At 45.6% G+C, this 14,580-nt stretch overlaps 1 protein-coding gene across 2 annotated transcripts in view; it reads right to left on the reverse strand.

The window, feature by feature from the left end:
* Nucleotides 1-14,580, reverse strand: part of TIAM1 (TIAM Rac1 associated GEF 1) — a 170,019-nt gene that overhangs the window by 128,488 nt on the left and 26,951 nt on the right. For both annotated transcript variants that reach the window (XM_072327268.1, XM_072327277.1), the window contains one exon: nucleotides 12,915-13,175. The gene's annotated coding sequence lies outside the window, so the exon portion shown is untranslated. Of the gene's footprint in view, nucleotides 1-12,914; nucleotides 13,176-14,580 lie in introns of those variants that run through there.

Below are 14,580 nucleotides of genomic sequence, written 5' to 3' on the forward strand. Positions count from 1 at the left end.
TGATGGTCATCCTAATTAAGGGCAGCACTGGTCACTCTGTAAGGATCAAAATGTGCATTGATACCCAAGGCTTCCCACTACAAAGCTCACTTTCCACCTGCCTGGCAGAGCCTGAGAAAGTGACGCTGGCCCCTCTCACAGCTTCCCCTGTGCTGGGCACAAGCAAGAGCAAGAGCAAGTGAGCTGCTTCCAGCTGCCAGGGCTCTGCCCCTGTTCCTTCACAGTTCTGCTGGAAGATCTACACACACTTTACTTCTCTGTGTATGTTGTGTAAAAATAATCTTTGATACCTTAATGCAGTAAGGTCGGAGCATTCCTGCTTCCTCCATCTGAGATTGCCCTCAGTCACGGCTCCAGCCATCTCAGAGATCTGTTTCATCTCATCCACAAAAGCCTTTTCTATTCTTTTGTTACTCTAGAATTCTACAGTGAAACCCAAGAATCCCCAACAACCGCTGTAAATCCCTGTCTTTCTTTCTGCTTTAGAATGGCTGTGACAGTACTGTATCACCATACTGTACTTATCCCTGCAAACATGTAACTCCAATTCAACAATCCTATTACATATGCTCCTAGCATTTGTACGGAGGAGATTTAGCCCTGAGCTCTCCATTGCTTTATCTCTTTGCGTGTTTGCCAGTGCAGAAATTATCTTAAGCTATAGACAGGTCACATCCAAATGCTCCTCCCTATCTTGCTGCAAATCTGGAATAAATAAATAAATAAATAAACTGTCACGTAGGCTGCACTACACAGTCAAGACTACTAGCTCAGTTTCTAGCAGTCACCCCTATGGCATGCACTGGAAAGAGTTGGTCATGGTATTTCCCCAGTGTCCTGTTTCTAAGCGACTCTATCAAAAAGACAACTTGTGCAAGCCAGGGGTTCGTGCAACCTGCATCCAAGGAAGGCAGGGCACAAGAACTCCTGTCACACTTGTAGGGACTGGGGACACTTCAGAAGTGGCGGCAGCGAGAGCCACGTGAGCTGAAGGGAAAGGAGCCAGCCTAGAGCACAGTGGCCAGCATAGGAGATTCCAGGAGCAGAGCTAGCAAAGGGACGGGAGAAGCAAAGAGAAGAACTATGTACAGAGATGGGAAAAAAAAGCAATTCTATGTTTCAGAGACTTGCCTCAAAGTGTGGGGATAGGGTGCTAGGGTAAAACTACACCAGCTTACCACATTGCTAGTGGGGGAATCACCCTGTCCTGCTCTCTCCCACCTCTTACTCTGACACACCACACCACATTGACCATCTTACCTTCCAGACATGGCCAGCTACCCATGCTTTTTTGTGCCCAATACTATTCATGCAAACTCATGGCTTCTGTCAGCAAACTGAGACACCATACAGTTCTCTTCCATAAAAAAAAGAGCTAAAATATTCCCATTCCATTTATTCCAAGCACAGTGTTCCTACAGGCCAAACTCCCACAATACATGTTTACATTTACTGAATCATCATCTCCTGCATCCAATACCAAAAACCTGTTTTAATGTTGTTTTGTCACTCATCTGCTAGGGAATTCCTCCCTTTTTTTTTACTGTGGTATCCCCTCCTGTGCTATTGCCCAAGACTTGTCTCTTACCTCATCCCATTTCTTCTCATATTACACCTCCAACACATTCTTGACTGCTCATAGTTAAGTCACTATTAGTAAGTTGAAGCCCTGGTTATGCAGCATTCACAGGGGAGACAGCCCTATCTCCGTGAGAATATCAGCCCGGCTTTCTCAATGCACAGCTCTCAGCACTTCTGATGTTGCAGCCCAAGGAACAGCCCATGGAACAAGCAGCTCTCCCTAGAAATCCACCCTTTACTTACCACTACTAAGTAATAGTTACGCCTGCAGATGCTTCTGATTTGCCTTGAGGTAGCTATACTTCAAAAGCACTGACTGTAACACAAGATCATAGAGCAGCTGATGTCAGCAGGGCTCTTTGCGTCCACCTGGCCTAACCTCTGCTGCAGAAGAGACATCCAGAGCAGGGTGCCCAGGGCTATGTCCACTTAGATTTTGAAGACCTCCAAGGAGAAGACTCCACAGCCTCTGGGCAACCTGTGCCAGTGCTCTGCCTGCTGCACAGCACAGAAGTGCTGCCTGGTATAAATACACAAAGAAAGGAAGGATTGAGACAAGTGGGCTTTGCAAAGGTGTTTTTTCTGCACCAATCACTCCAGCAGCCGAACATTGACACTGGCATTAAACCTGAAGGGCAGAAGGTGTGTCACACAGGTACGCTTCCACTATTCATTCTAATCAAGATCACACATCCCCTCGACTCCCTCATGCCACCCCAGCACTGCTGCACCCACATGCAAGTCAAGTCAGTGCCTGAAAACACATCTGATGACAGCAGTTCCCTGTTCAGCCCTGTGGCCTGAAAACACTGGGGCAGACACCAGCAAGGCAGAGGCACACAGGGCCCGGCAGAGGAAGAAGAGGGATGATATCATTCCCTTCAGCATCATCTCAGGCTTGGAGCGTGAAAAAATAAATAACTCAATAAAATCCACTTTGACTTCTCCAGCAAGCAATTCCATTTTCTTCTGAAAAGTAAAGCCCAAACAGGGAGCACACTGCAGTCAGACTGAGCCATGCACCATCACCACGGTGCTGATCAGAACAGTTTCTTCTGTGTTTTTCCCAGTAAGCCTCTGAGGCAGATTGCAAGTTTGGCTGAAGCACCCAAGGGGAACATCACATCTTGTCCTGTAAATGCAGCAACCCACCCTGCAGTGAGCCATGTCAGCTAACCAAGCCTTATTTCACTAACAGTGTTGCCCTATAAGAAAAGGTAACAAGGTTCCTACGCATAATCCCAGCTTGTGTTGCTGAGCTAGATTTTCCAACCATGAGAGTACTACTGACAACTAGCAGCCCCCCAGCAGCCCCAGGCACAACTGTCACTACAGCTCCACATAGTACATGGCATATGGCACGGCATATAGCACGGCACACAGCGTGGTGCTGCTGCCTGCCACATCCACCAGTCACTCTGGCCATAACCGACTCCATCCTCCCTGCTCATCCTCAGCTAATGACTGTGCTGTGGTATTTAACCACTGTGAAGTTAAGAAACATGAAAACCTCAGGAGGGGAAAAACCCACTAATATTTAGTAGGACCAAGCACCACCTCTCCCAGAGATGCCAGCTTTGCATCCCCCAGCACCAGAGTGATGTCACAGCTCAAACAGAAGTACATGAGGCCCCCAAAGGAAACAAGATGCAGCGTGCTATGACTGCTGTCATGCACACCACAGAAGACCAAGGTCTTCACCTCTGATTTCTGCTCTATACATGGTTTTCCACAGCAAGGGCAGCCCTTGCAGACATGCCTCCCAGCTAAACAACTATATCTGTGCTTGTACCAACATGAGCTTCTTGTCACATGCAGCTTTTGCAGATCCCCTCACAAAGAAGCTAACGGATGCCCAAGGATTGCCAGACAAGGAGCAGCAGGTGCAGCTGTTCGCTGCCATTCTTCTCCCCTCGAGCTTCCATGGATCCACATGTTAGATACATCAAAGACAGCAGCCCTCTATCAGCATGCATCTCCGGTTTTCCCTTCAGATCATCTTCTCTGATGTCACTAGATCTCTTTCATTACTGCTCGTGGTTCTATCCACAGCTCTGGCTACTGTATTACCTTGCCAAAATTATATTCTACCTGCCCATCCAGCCTTTCACTTCCTTCAAACTCGCTCCTTGCAACAGTATCCCAGGCACCTTCTTCCCATTAATGGAACAAGCTGCTCAGGGAGGTGCTGCAGTCACGGTCCCTGGAGGTGTTCAAGAGCCGTGTGGATGTGGCACTGAGGGATGTGGGCAGTGGGCATGGTGGGGATGGGCTGACAGTTGGACTGGGTGATCTTAGAGGTATTTTCTAACCTTAATGATTCTGTGATTCTATGTCGTTGCTCTCTTTGTGATAGGAAGGTGAGATCTAAGTTTACATAGGACTGAAGGACTGAGTAAATTACTGCTAGACTAACGTGACAAATAAATTCTTTCATAACATGGTCAACAATGCGAAACACAGCAGCAATACGCATGATGCTCCTGCATCAGATTACTGTTCACATATACATACACATATACACGTATATATATATAAATGCTTGTAAATGCTTTCTGAGAGGGAGGTGGGACCAGAGAGTTCTCAAGCCCACACAACTGTCTGATCCTGCAATCTTTCTGAAAGCAAAATAACAGAAAACTGAAACTGGGAATGGCACTGTTCATCTGACAGCCTACAGTAGAGGCCTTCTTCCTGGCTCTGCAGCAGCTCCACAGTGTGAACTTCACTGTGACATTTCACTTCTCAAAGAGGTCACAATCCATTCCCATTAGAACAGATACGACATCAAAAGTCTGCTTCCGTGATGCACCAAGTGATTCAACAATGAAAACTGTGATGAAAATAAGTAGGTAACTATGACTGAGGAACATCACTATAGCATCACTTACTCCTTTTATTTTATCATTCTTTGAATATATACTTTGAAGTATAAAACTACAGTGAAAGCCCCCATGGTTCAAGAAATGCCATACTTTTCCCCTTCTTCAGCCATTTCTGATAAGACAAGCAGGGATAACCGTGTACATACATCACTTAAACGAGGTGTTTCTGATAGCCACAAGGAAAGAGGCAGGAGCTGCCCAACACTGGATGGGATGAACTGTAGACAGGCATATGGCCACCTTTATTTCAGAGCAGACAAAGGTGGCTTTCCCAAATACTCCTAACTAAACCCAGGAGCCCTGCCTCACACTGTTACCATGTTAAGAATAAGGAGCTCTAAAGTTTCCATCAGAAATGAAAATGTACTGTGGTAGAGAACTGAGGACTCTGTCCTACCAGAGGGTTTCTACCAGCGCTTTCCTTGGGTGAATTTCACCCCTCTGAGGGGACAGTTTCACTTCTGGAAAGCAGGAAGTTACTCACTTAGCACCAGGACGGAGCAAGATGATGTTTAGTTTGAGAATTCAACTGTCAGTGGGATTTTGAAATGTCACTCCCACACCTAGCAGATGCAGTTTGCTCATTCCCCATTTTAGAAACATGTACTGAAGTGCCTTTTGTAATGGATGCAAAGCGTTTCACAGGGCTGGAGCTTTATTTTGGAGGGGAAAAAAAAAAGGTCTTGTTTCCTTTCAATTGAAAGACATTTTAATTAATTCTCTGGAACATATTTAAACTGTTCTATCCCTTTTAAAGACGCTTTTACAGAGACACACTGTCTCCTTAAGTAAACCCCATATGGCACCGAGTTGAACTAAAAATCCCCAAAATGAAGACAGAAGAAAGAGTTGATTCAAGAACGTAGATCCTCCACCCGTCATACTTGGCCATGACTTTGCCAAGGCTTAACATCTGTGAATAACTCCAGGAGGATGACCAAGATCAATGTTTGTACAATAGGAGCTTCAACTTGTAACTTGTTTTTAAACAATCATAACTAGAATGACAGAATGAGAGGAGACACCAAAAGCTGTGGGAGAAAGGTGACATGAGTTGCAGTTAGTTTGTGTATCTTACCTTACCAATGAGCTCACATAATAATTTGAGTAACCAAAACTAATCTGCCAGATGACCTTTCTTTTTTAAGTTACGCTTTTCAATCCATAGAAGAATCATCCCTAAAAGCCTTAAAAGCCCAACCAACCCATCTGCGCTCTTCACACCCTCTTAACCACTTAAAATTTCTTTCTTCTCTTTGGCATGTGAAAGAAAAGGCCCTGGAAAACAGCCTTGATAATTACTGTATCTTGAATCTAGGATGTATGAAACCAGGACATGGAAAGCAAATTCATCCTTGAGTTAGAATTCACTTAAGAATAAACCTTTGCTGCCTATTCTGTGGCAACTAAAATCTACTCTTCCTGCAAGTTCTGACAATGAACTTCTTGGAAACTGGACCAGGCTGCTAGGGAAACTGCCATGACATTTTCTAAGGGCCCAGATTTATATACCCATATGCTTATCTTCAATTTCATAAACTAAACATATTGGATTTTTTTTCTTAAGGTTGGAATGCTATTTGTCCTCTTTTCCATCATGTAAAGTTTAAGATCAAACTCAATTGCTTTTAGTATTTGTTCTGTATCTAAGGAAATGATCGCTTTCTCAACAGCATTAAATTCAGCTGGTTCCTAAAACTCATCACAGTTATTTAAGTTGCTCTTCTGCTTTTCACAGGGAGTTGGCTACATTTTCTTCTTCTTTGGCTATATATACTGTCCATACATGTATTTGTATATATATACAGACGTGTTATATATATGCATATATATATGTGTATGTGAATAAGTCTATGAAACAGTTGCCAACATTTGGTTGGAGAAAGAGAGAAATATATCCTATATCAAGTTCTGCGTCGTTGTTGCCTTCCACTACACAAACAGTTGGCAGGCTTCCATTACAAAATGTATGCACTAAAATTAGCTCTCACAATTGCAATCAATTGTAACAATCAAGCATAAGTAATTCAAGAAGGAGAGGGTGAGCAGAGAAAACAATGTTACAGCACCGCACTGATTCCTCCATGTAATTATAATTATGTCCAGTCTTTCTATCCATTGTTCGTTAAGGTTGCAAAGGACATGAACAGTAAGCAAAATAATTTGCTATCAAGAAGCTTCCTTGTGTGATCCCCCTTTAGACTTCCTTGCCACTGCACTTTTGGTGTGCTCCCCCCTGCCTTGGGAATGAATCATAGAATCATAGAGGTTGGACAGACCTCTAAGATCATCCCTTGCTACTATACGGGGATGGGTTAGCAGTTAAAAGCCATCTTGCTCACCAACAGCGAACTATTGGTGACCCTCCTCGAAACCATGTGCATCGCTGTGAATGAGACTGAGACAACTATACAAAAGACTTGGTTGATAGGCATATTTTTTATCATCCTCCTTGGTGCAGATGGTATATATTGCACGTGGTAGGGTGCCAGAACAGAAATCAAAGTTACAGGCAGATCTAGGCAGACTTTTTTTTCCCCCCCCCTGAAACAACAACTCATGAAACTAGTAATAAATGTTACATTGTTTGGAACGAAAAGCAGATAATGTATATAAACTTCTGGAAACTAAACACATATGGCAAAAATATGCTGAGGAATATAGAAAACTCCAGAGAATGCAGATAATGAAAGGCTCTCTCTCTGTAACTCAGAGAAAATATTACATCTTATTGTCCCTTCTCTCCCACATCCACACAAGCAAATCAATGTCTGACGTCTCTCTTTAATCCTAGCAGTTCTCCATTTTCCATACTAACAATCTATGAAACTTCTGGTCCCTCGAGAACCTACATCTTGCATGTCAGCACATATTTATACTGAGTTACCTACCACTGTTTTAATTCAGTTCTGAATTACAAAGGAATAAACCAAGACAAACAAGCACATGGCATTTAAGAAACACTTCAGTTTTGCAAAGGCAGGAGTAAGGAAATCTTGCATGGTACAGCTCGATCACATCAGAAGCAAAATCCTTGAGTACTACATCTATGTCTCCCTCCCTTAGCAACTACCAGTAAACACTGCTCTGACCCACCCTGACCTCATTTAAGGGAAATAGAGGCATTAAACTCAACAGTCTTTGTATCACCTAGAAGCTAGACAACATAAAGCCATTCTGGACACAAAACGGAGTCCATCAACAACAGTTTAGGAATCTTCCATTGACTTCACCAGGCTTTTGGTCCAAGCCTTTGGTGCAGTCCCCGACTGACATCCTTTCACACCATGAAATTCACGTTCACAGTTCATATCAGAGAAAGCCAAGGAGGCCTTGAAGCAAAGTGTCCAGAGAACTAGCTGCCTCCTTGGCAGTCTATAAAAGCTTCTTTCCAAGAGACCCCACCGATCCAGTGCCTGCAGACCTGTGGGGATCGGGGCCTTGTCCTGGGGAAGGCTAAGCAGCAACCCAACTGGACTCCCACCTCCCAGCCGAGCCCCCACCACTGCCAAGGAAATGCTCCTCATCTCTTCACTTCCCTTCTGTCAAAAATTCAGTTTTTAACCCAAACACGGTGAAGTTTTTGGTATCTTCATGTTTTATAAGGAAGAATTTAGGTTTTCAATCTAGCTGCAATTAAAATAGATGCATAAAACATGGGGCTGATGCCAAGTTATCCAGGGTTCCTCATTTTGAGTTTGCATTGAGATTAAAAGGAAAAGCAGATGAGGGAGAGGGTTTTAAAAATATATGAAGTGTAAAGGATATTGAGGAGATAGCTAGAGAAAAAGATACCAAGAGCTTCTGCTGATAAGCAGGAAAGGGAGTATAACAAGATGTCAGGCTGCAGAATGCTCTCCAAAAGCAATGACAAGATAATCACAGCGAGCAGCATTGCCACAATGAGACCATCAGCAACTGAACGCATCTCTGTACATCCTCATCCTCCTGCAGCACTAGGGATGAGATATCCCAGATATTGGATTTGTACCACTCTGAAACTAGAAAATGCCCACAGTCCAGAAGTATCTTAAATTTATTTCCCAGACTAGCACGCACACACACACACACACACACACACATAAACCCCAACAACTAACAGCAGCAAAAACTTCCGATATCCCCATTCTGAGAAAGGAAAGACCTCATTACCTGGCCATCCCACTCCTGCAGGTAGCTCCAGATAGTTGGGCTAAAGGCCCAAGAGCAGCCTCTTACACAGATAACTTCAAACATGGCACCACCTACCCAGGCACTAGGCCTCTCTCAAGACCAGGTGCTCACTGAGCAGATGACTGTTCAGATAACGAGCTGTAAACAAAATCATGCGCGTGGATACGCAGAAGAAATATTTTGGCTTCAAAGGCGTTTTTCTTCGGCGTGTAAACATTGCAGGAATTTCTCTCGTGTCTCAAATAGCATTGCTCTGCACACAAAGTCAAGTCTACTCATGGTACGGTTTATTTTTGTTCAGTCATTAGAAACAAAACGACAGCCTTAAGCCACTAAGAGAGATTGCAGTATAACATCCCGAGGTTCAGAGATGCTCTGCAACAATGGGTGAGTTATTTCTGGAAACCCATCTGGTTGCCAGGGCAAATTCTAGTAATGATACACACCATCCACCAAGAAGAATCTGGTTTGCAATTCAGGAGAGGAGGAAAAATTAAGACAAGGAATGACTAACTGGGGTAATGTGAGAAGCCATTGAAATTCCGAGCTACATAGAATCATGGTTAGGGCTTCCATCAGCCAAACTCCTACATGAAACATGCCTGGTTGCTCTGAGCCAACGGAGCCTAGATCACAGGCTAGAAAGAAGTTTCAGAAGGTTGTACAAGGCATCCTGCTGCCGCAAGGCGGGATTAACTACACCTAAGCAGTACCTTATGCAGCCCATACCACTGCTGAACAATAAACATTTGTTCGTACAACCATCTCCCATCAGTTTTATTTGTCTTCTACACGAGGGAGTAAATGAGACAGACAGAAATGAAGCAATTCGCCCTCAACTGCGCACTAAGTCTCCTGCAAAATCTGGAAATAATTCCAGATGTTTAACAAAGCCACAAATAGCCCGCTGATTGGTTTTCTGGGAGCTGCATGCCTGGTCGTCGTCTCATTTTCAAAGTCACTGGAGCCCCAGTTCACATCAACCTGTTACACATCTGGATAGTTTTACATACGTTATAAAAGACCGGGGCAGTTTTTCTATTCCAGTTGTAAGCTTTCGGCCACAGGAATATCTTTTGAAGGTTAACAGATGGCAAAGATGGTAAAGTGAGGACAAAGAGAGGAGGCAGTCATAAAATTACTTTCCATTTTCTTCACTAACAATGAAGAATGAAAACTCGCACGCTGATGTTAAGACACACCAGCTCTGGATGACACAAACAGGAAAAGACTGTATAATTTACACTTGAGCGCCGTATCTCCTGGTCAACTTTCTGCTGAACTCAACTGAGATTACACAAAAGCGTGCATATCAAATCTAGGAAATTGCCAAACTCTTCTCGGTAGAAGAGTGCTTTGCATGCCAGAAGAAAGCTTCTGTAATTAAAATAATATCTCCTCTACAACTGAGAAGAGAGAATATTTAATTAGGCTTTAAAACTGTTGAGAAGAGGCTTATATAATAATCTTACTTAGGCCATACAGTCAAATGAAAAGTGCCTACTAGGATTTATTCAGAACTTAAGTGCACTTCACCGGTAACAAATAACGCTCCCAGTAAAACCTGACATTAAATCTAAATTATCGTCGTCTTCTCCTCCATTTCGATTCCTGAAATAAAAAAAAATTTAAAGTGATGAGAGATTTAAGTGTTGCTAAATGAAACTCATTAAGGTACCAGAGTTGGACATGACTGCTGCACTCCGTGCCCCCACTCAGGAGGATGCTGAGCACAAAGCAGCCACCAAGGCTGAAGCCCAGACATGGAGGCAGGAATGGCTGGGGACAGCACAGTAAACCAGAAAGCGAGGCCTCCCCATTTCTGCTGAATGTGCAGAGCTTCTCAGCAGCCCAGGGCTCTAACAGCAGTCCTCCTTTTGTTCCTTCACTCAGGAAATGGAAAATTAACTCTCACTTGATGGAGTGCCATGGTACATAAAGATAAGGAACCAGCCCAACTCTTCAGGGCTCCAACTGTAGCTGCCTTCAAATCCTTATCAGCCACAGCAACGCTCACGAGGTTTTGTGCTCTTCCAGCCACCTCCCTATGACCCCCTCAAATGGGACTGCTTTGTATGTGGGATTTTCCTCGCCAATCACATACAGCTGGTAATTCCACATATACACAGTTCATTCTGCTGTGCAAACTCCAGCAGTTCCCTGTAGCGTGTGGAGGCAAAGCACAAAAGTAAGGCACTCTGGAGTTTCTGCAGCTATCCAAAAATGCCACTCAAACCCTCTAAAGTGTACTGTGCACACACAGAGTATGTTAATAAAGTCTTGTTCCATCTATGTAATGTTAGAAGCTGTAGCTTTAACAAAGCATGCAAATGGTTAAAATTCTCCTAGAGCAGGGGTTGGTGAGGCTGTACAAAACAAACAGCCTTACAAACGTGCGATTAGGGAAGGAGGATGGAAGCTACCAGGAGGTCTGAAGTGTTTTCAGTGAGATGTATCCAAAGGCTTACCCAGCCTCCTGACAAGCACCACAATGTTAAAAGGAGCTTTAATCTACCCTAGATCTGTATAAACAAAGATCATAGGAACCATCGTACGCACCAGCCTGGGAAAGAGGAACACAGGCATCATCTTTCACTTTGTAGCTGGAGAGGAGAGAGGAAAAGGAAAGAGGGAAATGGAATAACCATGCACACTACGGTGGCTCGGCAAGAACAGGCCTGTTCCTTCTGTTACTGTGGGTCATCAGGATAATTAAATCCTTCATAACAGCCACTGAGTCGCGTCAGAGAGCGCGTACAGCAGCCAGCCAACTTCTTCAAGTTGCACAAAAGCACCGCTTGGCGTTTTCAGGACAGATCCTGGCACCGCTCCTTCAGAAGCACCGCAGCAGCACAGTGCAGAGCCACAGCATCCTGGGGACACTGCGGTCCCACCACGGCTCAGGCAGCTCCCGCTGTTTGGAGGAGTTGATGGAGAGGTCAGCCAGAGTCACCGCGCTTCTGCCTCCAGCTCACCTCCCCCGCTGCAGTTTCTAAATTAATCTGGGTCTTTAAGCTTGTTGGCTTTTATTGCTCTTTCTTAAGAAAAGCACAGCTTTCACGACACAAACTACGGGGTTAAAATCCCCAGACGAGTGCAGTAAGTGCAGTTTGCAATTCGCCCCTGCCCTTGCTCATCCGCGCGTACTCCCTTAAGTGACTCCTAAAATCTAGGGTAGGAAATGCGCTTAGCTTCTCCTTTATTCTCCCTCCCCAAAACATTTTAATCCAAACACTCCCGATGGCTACAGCCAGCAAATGGGGGGCAGATGGGAACAGCAACTCTCACGTGTTGTAGAGAGCCAGCCAAAGCCTGGAACTTTGCAACGGCTGTCCTGTGACCATCTAACACCTTTTCTCATAAAATAAATCTAGCAAAAATACATCTAACTAATAATTGGAAACTCCCTGTTAAACTAATCACAGTGCTGTGCTTGGGCAGGGAGTGTTACAGCTTCCCAAGAGGCGGTAACAACCAAACACAACAGCCACTGCCTCCTGGCAGGATCAGCTGCTCGGTTGCAACAGCACGTACCTGTTAGCACTGGCAATTTACAACTGGAAAATATTAGGGAGGGCAGATTAACTGCTACAATATGAAATTTCCATGCCTTCATTTTGCATTAACAGCATCACAGTTAACAAAAGCCCCAGGGAAAAGCAGAAAAGAGAGATTTAAAAATGAGAAAGCACGGTCCCTCTTATTTGGGACATGTCCGGGGCCAGGAGCATCCCTGAGAAGCCACACACCATCCTCTGTATGGCACAAGAAACAAGTGAGGTTGACACACTTCCAAGCTGGGAGTTGACACGGTGATGCCCCCTAGAGCCCCCAGTCAGCCTTGAAGCCCCCTCCACACCACAACAGCCACTGCTGGGCCAGAAGAGCAGCAGGAGGCCAGGGATGGACAGTAATAATGCTGTCTATGCTCTTCCCCTGCCTTCCCTAGTCTTCCTTTCCCTGCAGAGTAGGGGTAGGGGCTTATGTATTGACCCCAAGCCTACAGACCTCTTGCCTACATCCCACCCTCACCAAGACCTTGGCACAATGGCAGCGACAGTGAAGTGGGGACCACTTGATCAGATCACAGGCACCACAAGGGTTGGTGACAGCCATGGGAAAAGCCCTAAATCTTCTATCTGAGGGTAAGCTCACTGTCAGCCCAAGGCATGGGACCAGGCTACAAAAAGACGCCACAGTGACGGGCCACCCATCGCGATGCTCACACCTCCAGTCCAGCCTGCCAGTATGTAGGCAACCTGCAATTGTACTCACCTTGGCAAGATATCTTCTTTTCCACAGGTTTAACAAGTTCTAGGTGAACACGGCAGCTCCAGAGAGTTCAGCATCACCACCTGCACAGAGGCACCTTGCAGGCAGAGTCTCCGGTTCTCCCTCCATGCAGTCCCATCTGGCCCTGGCTGTTCCTCCTGCTGCTTCTCCTTACTTAGGACGGGCAGAAGGAAGCTCGTGGACAACCCAGAGGCACGCAGCTGAAGCTCCAATTAGCTTGCCGTGAGATGCCAGCGCTCTCCCCTGTAGGAAGAGCAAACACAGAGCTGACACGTGCAGCCTCCAGCTTCGGTGTGGCGTTCCGCTTGTGTTTTATGTAACCATTTATGACTGTTATTCAATCACGAAGGAGAGCTTACCATGGAAACTGCAAGGAGGTGTTTTGTTTAAGATACAAAGCACTTTTTAAGTAAGAGCTGTTCATCTCCCATACGCAAACACCTGAACTGCACTCAAGGCTTCACATTAAGATGTATTTTCCAGACGACAGCCAGCCCTAGTTGGAAACAAAGCCTTTCTCCCCAGCTCTCCCGGAGCTAAGGAGCCAGGTGAAGCAGAGGCACAGATCAGCTCCTCCGCGCGGCCATTATGCAGTTCTGTGGGAAATGCCATTTTTTCTGCTGAGGTCCCATGGGAGCGTGTCAGCTCAGCAGGCTGCCAGCCTCCAGCAGCTCCCCAAAGCACTAAGCCTCTGGGACCGGTCCCAATTCTGCACGGTCCGTGGCCAATAGGTAACGACCTAGTAATCCAATTAGGCAGCAGCATAGGCTGTCTAAAGAAATAAAACAAAAGGAAATGGGGAAGAAAACCAAAACCAAAACAAAAACAGGGCAGAAATTATGTCTAGAGCAAAGCGTATCCTCATTATTCCCTTAATCTGTTGCTGCGAGCGGAAGCTTAGCTGGGTGTCCATGCGTGGGGAGCTGAGTGAGCTGCAGGCAGCCCAGCTCACAGCACAGCTGAACTGCTGGCTGGCTGCAGAGAGGCAAAGAAGGGATGCCCAGAGATTGGGTGCCAGCCTGGCTGTGGCCAGGTTGCAGGGCAGCTCTGCAAGGCTCCCTTGCAGTGCACATCTCAATTGCACAACCAGAAGGTGCTTTCCAGAGGATGCACTTATTGGAGCACAGAAGTGAACACAAGAACCTGCCCTTTCCGCTTTAAGGTCATACCCCCCCAGGGAATGAAGGGAAATGATTGTGCAGGGCATCGCAACTGCAAAAAGGGATTTCTGGTTACACAAAGTGCTCTTCTCACACACCTAAAGAAGTGAGTGCAACTAAAACATGGAGCTAGAGATCTCAGGTGCTGACAGGAACACTGTCATGGCTGTTTGCAACTCCACCAAATCCATTGCTGAGCATGGCCAGACCCAGCACTGTGGCAAGATGTCTGAGAGCACCTAGGATCCTCTGGACAAGGGAAGACCTGTAGAGGCTGCACTGTCATAGAGTCACAGAATGGTTTGGGTTGGAAGGGAGCTCAAAGCCCACGCAGCCCCAACCCCTGCCATGCACAGGGCTGCCCCCCACCAGCTCAGGCTGCCCAGGGCCCCATCCAACCTGCCCACCTGACCCAACCAAACACAAAGCTGCTGAAGCCCCATACAGAGAGCAACCTATTTTGCAGGAAACAAAATATTTTTCTATCC

The sequence above is a fragment of the Excalfactoria chinensis genome, chromosome 1 (genome assembly GCF_039878825.1).
Source record: "Excalfactoria chinensis isolate bCotChi1 chromosome 1, bCotChi1.hap2, whole genome shotgun sequence".
NCBI lineage: Eukaryota > Metazoa > Chordata > Aves > Galliformes > Phasianidae > Excalfactoria > Excalfactoria chinensis.